At 44.1% G+C, this 12,378-nt stretch overlaps 1 long non-coding RNA gene across 4 annotated transcripts in view; it reads right to left on the reverse strand.

The window, feature by feature from the left end:
- Positions 1 to 2,497: 2,497 nt before the first annotated feature.
- Positions 2,498 to 12,378, reverse strand: part of LOC144936945 (uncharacterized) — a 36,710-nt gene continuing 26,829 nt past the window's right edge. For 3 of the 4 annotated variants that reach the window (XR_013637522.1, XR_013637520.1, XR_013637523.1), the window contains 3 exons: positions 6,376 to 6,662; positions 4,797 to 5,119; positions 2,498 to 2,772 (listed from right to left, as the gene is read on the reverse strand). This is a non-coding gene — a long non-coding RNA (uncharacterized LOC144936945). The remainder of the gene's footprint in view (positions 2,773 to 4,796; positions 5,120 to 6,375; positions 6,663 to 12,378) is intronic. The other variant, XR_013637521.1, reaches the window with a different exon arrangement.

The raw sequence follows: 12,378 nt of genomic DNA on the forward strand, positions 1-12,378 counted from the left end.
GCGGTGCGACAGACCTGGTAGCTTCCACACAGCGTTACGCAACCGATGAAAAGATATTGCCGCTCCACTGATTCGGAGTGAGACCTCTGCTGTCAAACCGGAGCAGGTCATAAGCACACTGCCCAGGTATGGGCAACTCTCCACTCTCTCCACAACTGCCCCATCACCGATTGGGAGTTGTGGGGGTGGAGTGTCCGATGGTACAAAATACCCAGGCACACACACACATACACACGCACGGCGTCACGACGGGCAGCACCGAGAGACGGCGCTCGTGTTTTGGCCGAAGTGTACCTAGGGGAGGCTCACACTACGTTTGTATGCTTGCAAAAGACAAAGACCCCCCCGTCTCGTCCCGTATAACCTCAAAAGATTGGTGGGGCAAGTGCTGTTAGCGAGCACCTATGCAGGCCGGCACTGTGGCACACGAGGGGGTCGATTAGCCAGCACCACGTGCGGCCGCCTTTGTCTCACACTCGTAACAGCAGCCGTATTTGGCAGTGACTCACCACAATATTTGTACCAGGCTAGGTGCCTTGTGAGTTGGCAATCCCCCGCGCGCAAACGCACACACATACAACATTAATGTACGGTTAAGCTTCTGTATATGGCATAGAAAGCGGGCACGATATGTTTGGCGACACTAAATTCCCTGAAAAACGCTCACGTCGTGTTGCCAGTGGTTACCGAAGAGCTCGGGCTATCTTCGCCGCGCATCGCGCAAAGCCATCTGTTTAAAACCCTGAAATTAACTATCTGGCTGCTGCAAACCGCATTCGCCGAAGGGAGCGTGCACCGATGCCGTTTGCTGCCTTGATTGGAGAAGGATCGTTGAATAAATATAAATACGCCACCACAGCAGCGGAGGGGGAGGAGAGAGGTAACATACAAAGGACACACAAAGCGCCGTCTTCATAAGTCATCCAACAAGCGCCATGAATATTTAACAGCGGCATTTTCCCGCGCTGTTAGGCCAGCATTACGGTTATCAAGCAGAGTATTTCCCACTGCGCAAGCTTCCTTGTTGATGTTGTTGTTGTGCGCAAGCAAACGCCCACGGTTGTGTTGCACGGGCATCCTGAGCGGCGTGGGCAGGTCGACCGGCCGCTTGCCAAACCCCTGCGCGCCGTCGACCATCAAACACACTCCCCTCATCCAGCGGCATTCATTATTGGCAGGACGATGATGCCATTGATGTGTGCGGGCCACCATTGGTTGTATACAACAATACCGGGTGAAATCAATCGTACGACACGTGCATTATGGTGTCAAGCGCTGCGCCACAATGCCACCGCTAAATTGATACGCTCCGATAATTGTTTGGCGTAACTCAGGGGCGCTTTTTAACATTTCATAATGTGGCGTCTGGCTCCACCGAGGTCATTAAACATACATTGCCAGGAAGTTTTTTGTTGTTGCCACAATTTACATGATGAAACATTTTCCCTGAGAGAGTGATGAGTTTTTTTTGGGCGCTTTATATATTTATTTATTTCCTTCCAGGGATAAAAGAGACCGACAAAATATTCAGTCAATTCCATCCGTTAGCCATTTAATGTCTCGTGGCAGTTTGACCAAGAAGGAATTATCATAGGTGATCATAAAATGCTTCTATATTCAATCGGGCATGGTAAGAAATGACCAACATTATTAATTAAAATGCTACTATATATGTATACTGTATATATATACATATTTTAATATTTTAAAGAACAAAAAAAAACATTTTAATCTAATGCATATTTTTAATGGCCTAAATAAATATGGAAAGAGAAAACACAATCTGCGGAAATAATGAATGAAAGCCAGGGATAAAATTGCTTTTCTACAAGAAGCTGGAAGCAGAGATGGGTTAAAATGCAGAGAGGAGCTGTAATAAGCAGCGGAGGAGAAGGTCCGCCGGGTTCACCTCCTTAGCATATTAATGCAGAGGACAATTTTACGATTCACAGAGCCGCGCAGCGGGATACAGTGTGTGCCGATCAGAAACACAAGTGGGAGAGCAGCGGAGGGGCCGCAAAACAGATTAGTGCAATATCAGCGACGAGCCCACGGTAAGACAACGCAGCCTCGAAAATAGACGAATTTTCCACTGCAAAACGGCGACGTAAAAACAAAAAACGAATTTACGCGGATACTCACAAATCGAGTTCGGTTGCAGCCACTCCTCTCGGCCGTACTATACACAGCTACGCATGCACGTACGTTGAACTTCTTTCGCACCGTACGTAGCCCACCGTGCCGGTACTGGATGTGGAAATCCATTGAGGGCTACGTACTCTTAGCTCAAATTCTGCAATGTATCGTTTTTTATCTTCCAACGTAAAAAGAACATTTTTAAAAAACGACCGCAGAATAGGTGTAATAGTTAAAGAGGATGCTTCCTTTTCATTTTGGGCAGCGCAGCAAAATATTTGTGGGGTTTAAGCCTTCGGAAGATCACTGTCCCCAGGATGATATTTTAAAAAATCTATAGAATAGATCTTAATACCCCCTATGAACAGTTTTACTGCTGTCAGTACGCTATACATCAGTCTGTATTCACAAAGCTTTTTGATATGCTATTCTATATGCAAACTATCAATGAAGTGTTCATCAGTTTGTCAGCTTTTTGTTGTTTTCATTTTTTCGCAATAGATGTCCGTCTCATTGTTTCCATGCACATTGAGCGTCCGTGCTTTAATGAATGGTGCCGCTAACCGGTCATTGCCCACCAGTGACGTGTTGGCGGCTCCTCGTGCATCTCGGGCATTGGGCCCCTGTGGACAATGTCTGGAATTAGAGAAGTGAACACTGCACTGCATTACATTACACCGCTGCATTGATATGAAAAATATATGTTCCACATTAGCGGTGAACAGTTTAGAGTCTGATTGGTCTCAATCGCATTGGATACAATCAGGCTCTTAATTTCACCACAAACCAATCAAATTTCATCTTCATTTTTTCCTGAGCCGATTGGCCCGATAGCAGAATAAGCAAGCGATTTTTGTATAAGACTCTAGAGCAGAGCACTGCATGAATGAAATAGCAACCAAAAAAACCGTGGCAATTACATTTTTGTTTAAGTTTCATCAACACAAACCTGACCTGACTGAAAAGTTACAATTTGTCTCTCAGCAGACTCCATTCAGAATTGTGCAAAATAACAGTGTGTGTGGCTCTTTCTCGGCCATTATCCATGTTGGAGTTAATTGAGATTCGGTGAGGACGCATCACCAGACGGGATGACGATCGATGGTCAAGAATAATTATGGCGTGGCGGCCAAGAAACGCAATCGGTTGAAGAAGACGTCCGCCGAAAAGATGGAGCAATGGAATGAGCTCAGGCGCAAGGTGCCAGGTGGGTGACTGCATTGTGGGGTTGAGAGAGACGGTGGCAGCTTGGTAATGGGGCCCTCATCTAAAAGTGGGGTGATCATGGCTGATAACGATGAATCAAACACAAATGTTACTGCAAAGGAATATATTAAAATGCATTCCCTTTACGGCATAAATTTGTGGAAATGTGACAAATTACGCGATGTCAATGATAACCAACATTAACACGTTTAAAATTACGTGCACTTCAGGAAACTGTTTAACACGCAGGAGGTTTTTTGGGTACTATCGCGTAAATATAAATGTGTTGTGATTTCGAAACGTTGTACTCATTTTGTAAATGTTGTGGATTTACTCTCTAACACACTGGTGTGCTGTACTAGTAACAAATTGTCATGTTCTGTTTAGGTGACAAACGTTACTAATTGGCTGTGTTGGGTGGTGATGGGTTTAACGACACATTTATATTCACGTTATCTAACCCAAAAAACCTCTATTGAACTTAAGTAAACTATTAATCTTGTGTACGACAGCGAGTGGGGCAGTAGTTTTGTCACTGCACTAAGAACCCGATGACCAGCCACAACTGACAGAATATATTTCATAATTAAAGTATTTATTTACATTGGAGGAATCCGATGAGCTATCAAGCTTTTTCACAGATCTCCAGTAGGTCACAGCTATCCAGTAGGGTCTGTGGGCACTCTTTTAATCGGCACTGACCAGCATGGTGAAGTATGGTCAAACAACCCCCATGACTTATACGGCATGGGGAGGCCTTCATCCAGCTGTGTATCATTCATATTACAATTACCTTATATTATGACATACCATTCATAGTTTTTTTAGTATAAAAAATACTTCAAGGGGCCATTCAGAATATCATCTTGACAATCTGATCCAACACGATTTTTTCGTGCAAAAAATCAGTTGGGATCTGATTTCAATTAAATCCGACGATGCCCTCCCTGTGTAACAGCCACGTCAGCTTCAGATTTCTCGTTTCGTTCCAGAGATTATTTTTAGATTAACAGCGAGGAACAGCATGAGAGTTATTAAAATGAAATGTAACTTGCATAATCGTATGCAAGGGTTAAAGTTAACCACGCTGGGAGTTTATTCCCACCTTCTCCATTGCAGATGAGACCACGTCTCAGCAGACTTCTCACCTGGGTCACGATGAGCTAAATGACTCATTCATTCATTAATTTCCTCAGAGCTGAAGAACATGCTCTGCTACGTTGTTTTACAGGACAAAATAAAAATCACTTGACTTTAAATATACGAATAACGTGTGCACTTATCAAACATCCCTTTGTCATGCCCCTGATGGATGAACGCCTCTTGACACAGTGCTGGTCAGTTAAGATAGAATTGACCATACGTCACTAAACTGGAAAGTGTGGGATGGCGAAGGTGGCGGTGGGGGAGTGCGGGTGGGGGGGGGACGCAAGACCAGTTCAGATGTCACTCACCATTGATGCTGGTCATGACCGGTAATCAAACTCTGGTTGCTTGGCTGCATAGCGCAGTGAGCTCATCACTGTTCCACCCATCCATCCAGCTATTAACCGCGTAAAGAAGAGCACCACAGCGGTCCTCGTACTCGAGTCGTTGTCAGGAGGATCCTTGTTTTTGCCATTTCCTGCTTGGAGTATTTTTTTGCGTGGCAGGAAATCATACTATCTGCCGAAGACCAGTCTGTCCAAACCTACTTGCTGTACTCCCCTCCCGGCCTCCCTATGGGCACCTCGTCTTGTAAGTGGAGGTCTCAAGCACCTCCGATCAGCACGGTTAGCTACGTAAGGTGCGAAAGAAGTTCAACATACATAAATACAGACAAGCAGGCTCTATCTTTGCACACACGACTAACGCTTCATCCGAGTGTGCATTACACAAAGCGTGCCCCCTCCCCCCTCCCCGAACTCGGTCCTTTGTATACCACACTGCTCGATACGGCACGACGGAAAGTCCCATCGGCAGGTGGGGTAAAGCGTGAGCATTCCCACCTCTTCCAATGTGTCTCGTTAGCGTGGAAAAGTAGGCCAGCATAGCTTCGATAGGGGATCTCGAGAGCTCTCTCTAGCAGGTGCCCTTTCACGGGAGCAATCAATTTCCATCACTGTACAGTATTTATGATAATCTAACATTTTGTGAAGAACATCGGTGTGACGGTGTATGCATTGTCCTCCAATCACAGTTGTCCGAGGGTTGATTACTGGCCGTGTTTATCAGCCGAAAGTTGGTATAATTATCCAGACAGGGTCTTCCGCAGCTTAAAATCCAGCCAGGACCGTTTGCAAGGTCTAAATAGCAGCTATGACAGGGCCCAGTCAACACATGCTGATAAATTCGTGCAAAATAAAATAAAAAATTAGAGACTGTATTTCTTGAATTGTAAAAGAGGCATTATGTTCAGCCAGCAAGCCTCTGGGATCTATATTTTGAATTTACAACTGTGCAACAAAATCTCAGAGCAGCATTCTTTGTACTCATCACCATGCCACTGTCATTTACAAAACTGCCAAATGTCACGCAATACAGTTACAGGTGAGATCTGCCGTGAATAAACGCAGAGTAAGCATATAGCTGTCAGGTATAGCTATCACATAACGCTGCAGATTCGGTAAGTAAAACACCGTATAATTGGCACGTCTTCCAGATATAACATAACCTTAATTTAAAATTGTGTTTTTAAATTCTTTGTTTTTGATTTAATGAAGTAACAATTTTATATTAAATGCAAGTGTATATTTCACACTCACGTTTCTAGAATTAAAATATCAGATGTGGCTTTTAGAACGTAAAGCAGACACTTTATTAAGCAACAGAAACACACATCCCAGTATCAAGAGTTTAAACAAGGCTACGTGACATTTGCTGAATGTGAATCTTTAAAGTACTGCATAGGATTAAAAAGATCTGCTCGTCAAATGTCACTCCCAAGTGCATTGCCACGCATTTTCAGAACCACCCAGAAAAACCCGTACATTCTATCGCAGAGATGATAATAATAGAGTAATCATGAGAGTCAAAAATCAAAAGTCGGCGTACCTCTGCATAAATGAGCAGTGGATGCCACCCATCAACAACGGCAGCTGTGACCCCGAACAAAAATGACGGGCCAAGGTGACCCTGAATTCACAACCTTCTGATCGTCAGCTAAGCCCTCTGGTCCACTGCAGCCACCTATGTAATACTTGGGCGTGAGTCACAAAGCACCCAGTTCAAACTTTGATGAAATAGGCAATTCTGTCAAAGGTGTAGAAATTAGGTCAAATGGTTGATATTCCTGGATGATAAATTATCTTCCCACCGACTCCTTCAACGAGGCACCAAGTCTATTCTGCAAAAGAGAGGAATGATTATTGAGTATAAAAAAATATAAATCCTAATAATAGAAAAGTAAACTCATATTTTGGAAAGTACAATGCAGATAACCCATGAATTGTGCAAACATACTGATAGAGTAAACAAATAGAACAATTAAATAATCATGAACACAACATGCGAACACAACATTGAAAGGGGTTAAACATGATGAAAGATCCCAAGTAATTAAAATTAGGCGCCATATGCATAAACTAATTGCATAAATTAATTGGGAAAATATATAGGAAAAAAGGGATTAAGGTCTAAACCTTTTTTTCCAGAAGCATTTTATTAAGGACATAACATGGACACATGTACACACAGACAGCAGTTAAATGTGTGTGAAAAAGGAAATAAAACATTACACCCACATCATTAGGTACTAACCACATTACAGACAAGCACCGATGTTAAGCATTGCAATCCTGCCTTCACTTTAACGCATCGAGTTCATGGTGAACCCTCAACGTTTGCATTGTTCCCCGTAAGGCCTAAAATAGACCAAAATATCAAGTTCGTGCCAAGAAAAACCATGTCGTTTTCACGGCGCTTCACCTGTGCAGATGCTGCAAAAATATATAACCTGTATACGTACACTGTACATACGGTCGTAAAGCGAATTATGCACGCACATTTTCTGTGCAAAATATAGACCCGAGGCAACCTGAAGACGTGTGTGTATTTCTTCCACACGCACATCCGTGCACATCGAGATGAGAACAGAATTTATAAAAACAGGTTGATTCTGGTTATTTTAGATAACAATGGCAGGGAGTACTCTCCAATCTGTACATTTTGAAGTATATTTTCACATAATTGAAGGTCAGTTGGCCAGCATGTAAACTCTTTCACTTACAATTTACTGAAACTACAATTAAACAGTGTCTCAGGACAACAATACAATCGCATTATTTCTCTCTGGTGAGTAAAGTAAAAATATCTCCTGTATCGATCCTATATAAAACCTTACAATTTCATCAAGAAATCGAATTTTAATTTTACGTGTCAATACCGCCCTCAACAAAGTTGGTATCAGTCAGTGCACATCACAACGGTACTAGACGCGCACAAAAAACCACATACACCAGCCAAGTCTGGATGTTACGTTTTGCCCTAATCTCGCCAAGGCGGTCCACATTGCTCCCCGGTACAGAGTGTGTCCGCAAATGTTCGGCATCGGAGTAACTAAAGTGTTAATCGTCGTGCAAATTATTGATGATGCCAGCAGCGGCGGCAGCACGGGGCTGAAACGCGCTTCGCACGGCCTCCGCCGCTGATTAATTGCAAATTGGCGAGGGCCCGTAGCGGAGGGGAGAGTATCATTACACGATACGTCTACATTTCCTGCATGCAGACGCCTCGTGTAACATTTATCAAAATTGCTTCTCCGGCTCGCCGCCATTTTGTGCGCAGCAAGGGGGCCCAGAAAGAAGATTTCAGCAAAAGTCGGAGGATGCGTCCAGAAATGTCTCGCTCGGAAGATGCCACAACACAAGCATCCAGTTATTATCATTAACAATATTATATATAAATTCAGACGGAGCATGTTGTTTTATTGTAATGACAAGACAATACAGCATATATTAAGAATTTTAAAGCGTGACAGTTATTGTCAGCCTTTTCAAGCAAATTGGCACTGTTGATGAATGTTGTTATTATTATTGTGACGTTATGAAAGTGAGATTTGTTTGCACCGAAATTGTATTTTGAAATAAATAAATTCCACCAGGACACAATTTGCTAATTTAAAAATAAAAATTCAGACTGTCAAACAAGGTCAATGTGAAATTGCCTAACCTTTAATAATTAAAATTTAAATTCACACTTGCCGATATGAACAATTACTGCTGACAGACAGATAAAAATCCTCTGCCTCTTGCATGCCCAGCCCTTTATCATAAAAGGATGATTGCAGCTAGGGTTCACCGATAAACGCGCTTTCTTCAAGTGCAATGACTCAATAATGGGCACAATTAAAGTAATCCATTATTCATTAGGATTGCCGTTAATCATATGGGTAGATAATTGTCCAAGAATAAGACACTACCTAGGCCACTGCAAAACGCTTGCATTAAAGTACAGCGTATAATTTTTTACAAGAAAAAAAATACAATAAATATACTTACTTTAATTGCAAGCAGATTTGAGCAGTTATGCACTTTTGTATTCCATTACCTGTCATTTTTCGTTTCCATTTTTTGAGACATTCTATTCAGTCGACTGCTAATAAAATAAATTACCGCTAGAGAAATGCCATTCTTTTGTTCAGCAAAAATAAGTAAGCTATATTTTCACAAAAGGAAGCCTTAAATAGAATAGGACAGCAAGACAGATATGATTGAGCGATTCCAAGAGAAACCCCCTTTGCATTTCCGGAGATAACGACAAAAGGGCAAGAGTTTTCTTTTTTCTGCTGGGCTCCGGCAGGCAGTCTCGCTCGGTGCTGAGCGGAGGTTAGATGAAGCGCCCCCCCCACTTAAAATGCCGCCCCATTTGGGGACAGCGTAGCGGGCGCCTATTCACCGCTAAAGGTTATGGCAGCCGACAAAAAAAAAGCAGAGCCCAAGACGTCAGCCCACAGCTTATCTCCAGACAGAGCGTGCCTGCGCCACGTAGCTTGCACTGCTGAAGAATTTGACAAGAGAATTAGCAAGGCAATCATTTTTCAGCACGATCTAGTGGCTTCCCCCCCTCCCCATCGGCTTTAACAATACTGAATGTCCGTCATGCATTTTAAATACTTGTGACTTTTTAATGGCATTCGAAAATCCGGCGTCTGGAAAAAATGGCATTTTAAAGTGCTACGTTCAATCAGCCAACAATTTTTCTGTTAAATCCTATATTTATTCATGACTGTTGGATAATCTGCAACCCAGTAGGCCTGGCTTTTAAATCCTTTGTGGACGAAATGTCTTAGCTGCCACATTTCCTGCTTTCTCCATGGCCATTGTTAGCAATGGCCAAGTGCGGAAGTAATCCCGCATTTCACACTCAACAGATTTCGTTCTCTGTCAGCTGATAATAGTTTTTTTTAGGTTTTCCTGTTAATCAGCGGCATCCACACCACCGTGAGCCATTGAAGAGGAGCCACCAGCCTATCAAATACGGTGCGTACCTTTCTCTCGGGGTCACACATCAATCACCTCAAGTCCCACTGAAGAATTGTGCAATCACTGATAATGTTTGTACTGTTCACACTGCCCATCGCAGGCGGTCCTTCCTTAATTGTTTTACACACACACACGTACATAGCATGAGCACACACACAAGACCTCCGATTAGCACGGTCGGCTACATGCGGTACGCACGTGCACTAACATCAATGAGGTTGTGAAGAATACACGAGACTTGACACAAAAATGCAGCAACAACCGAATGTTACGCTTGCTCTAAATCCATATAAATAAACAATATACCATACCTGTGTAGTGACATCGCGGATGTCACTGTGTAATGCCGGCTCTAGTGAGGCACGGCGTGCGATGTATTGACATCGTGGGCCCCACGTATATGTGGGTGCAGTACCGGCCCTAGAGGGGCTCGGTGAGCGCTGACCGACAGTGCTGAGTGGCACCACGCTCTGCGTGCAGTGCCGACCCCTACAGGATGGGGTGTGAGAGTGCCGGCCATGGGAATGGGGTTAATAAGGGCCATGGCACTCTGGTTGATCCCGAAGGACACGTGACCAGTAAAGTATACACAGGAGCCCCAGGTGGGGGCTAGGGGTGGTCACGTGTCAGGGCCGAAATGCTGCTCGAGGATTCTAGAAGGTGATCGTGGCTAAGGGCGGAGCCAGCCCTACCACGGAGGATATAAGCCAGGTCTCCGAGCGGGACCGTCTGCTGTTGTTCATCCTGAACAATGTACGTTCCACGTTCTACGTCCTTCAAGAGTCACCAACACGTGGACCGGGACCCAGGCCAGGGTCCGGTCCGTCGTAGCCAACTCCAGTGTAATTAGTGTAGATAGCCTGGTGGTCCACCACCATAGGTTGTTGATGTATTAAGGGGTAGTACCCCGTGTGTTGGTTTTAATAAATGCGTTGCCTCCAAAAAGTGTCTGCGACTCGGTTGAACTCACTACACCTGTAATAACACAAGAAACAGTATACCAAACCTGTAATTTACTAAAAGCTTTTTTGCCCGTCCAAGGACGGGTGTATATTGCAGTAAATCTAAAATATTCAATAGAAAAAGTGAAGCTCATGATTATTAATGAGGGGGGGGGGGGGTTGCCCCATGTGGAGTGACATCACCCACTAATGGTTACTGGGGAGGGGTGGGGCATGTGGAGTGACGTCACCCGCTCATAATTTTAATGAGGGGTGCGGCATGTTTCAGTTTAATTTATTCGGTATAGCCCTGTGAGCCATGAAGCTCTTGACTCAGGTGCAACTGCAACAAACAAAACATGAAGAACATCTTAAAGTGACGACGCGCAACAGAAACATCTAGGAAAAAACAGTAAAATCTTCCAGAAAAAAACACATCATGTGGAATGTGCTACCTTGTATGTTCGTGTAAATTTCCACGCGGAATATTCATGAAGGGGGGCCTGTTTTGCAGTGACGTCACGCACGAATGTAGCACTGTGCTGCGTAGATTTATTTTTTACCGTCACTTTCTGTAAAGAAACGTCCTATTTGAAGCGACTTTGCGTAATAAATTATTTAATCAGCTCGACCTTCCTCTGCGCGAGTGTAAAAATACACCCACTCATGAATATTAATGAGGGGGGTGGGCCTCATGTGGAGTGACGTCATGCAGGGGTGGGCCTCATGTGGAGTGACGTAACGTGCAGGACGGACACACATTTCTGGGTGATTATAGTAGGTAATGAGCCAAGAACGGCTGCGAGTCCCACGCGTGACGTCACTCCACGTCGACCAGCCCCCCTCATTAATAATCATGAACAGGTGACGTCCTTCACATGGACCCCCCCTCATTAATAATCATGAGCGGGTGACGTCACTCCACATGGAGAATCCCCCCCCTAATGAATAATTATGAGGTGACATCCTCCAAATGGACACCCCCTCATTAATAATATTTAGCGGGTGACGTCACTCCATATGGGGGGCGAGGTGCCTCCTCCCCCCTCCTCAGCGTCAACTTACAACCGTCACTACAAAGGCAGAACCCTCACGTCACGCGATCACCGTCATGCTGTTGAGACATCAAAGTAAAAAGGACGTCATGATGAACATGGGATTATAACCTTAAAATGAAATAAGTCTGTCACCGCGGCCTTACAAATTTCACACGAATGGATGCAATGAATATCACGTCACGGTCTGCTTTTCGCTTGCAAGTTTCAGATTTACTGCAATACACCCGTCCTTGGACGGGCAAAAGGCGAGTAGCACAATAAACAGTATACCATACCTTTAATAGCACGATAAATGGTAAACCATACCTGCAATAACACAATAGAATACCTTACCTATGTAGTGGATTCAACTGAGTCGCAGACGTACTTCTTTGGAGGCAACACATTTATTGATACCAACACAAAGGGGTAACTGCCCCTTCACCAGGTAACATCCTATGGTGGTGGACCACCAGGCTAACTACCCTAATTACACTGGGTGTAGCTGTAACGGACCGGACCCCGGCTTGGGTCCAGGTCCACATGTTGGTGACTCTTCTCGGACATCGAACGTAGATTCTTCAGGATGACAACAGC

Source organism: Lampetra fluviatilis, chromosome 17, assembly GCF_964198595.1.
Source record: "Lampetra fluviatilis chromosome 17, kcLamFluv1.1, whole genome shotgun sequence".
Taxonomy (NCBI): Eukaryota; Metazoa; Chordata; class Hyperoartia; order Petromyzontiformes; family Petromyzontidae; genus Lampetra; species Lampetra fluviatilis.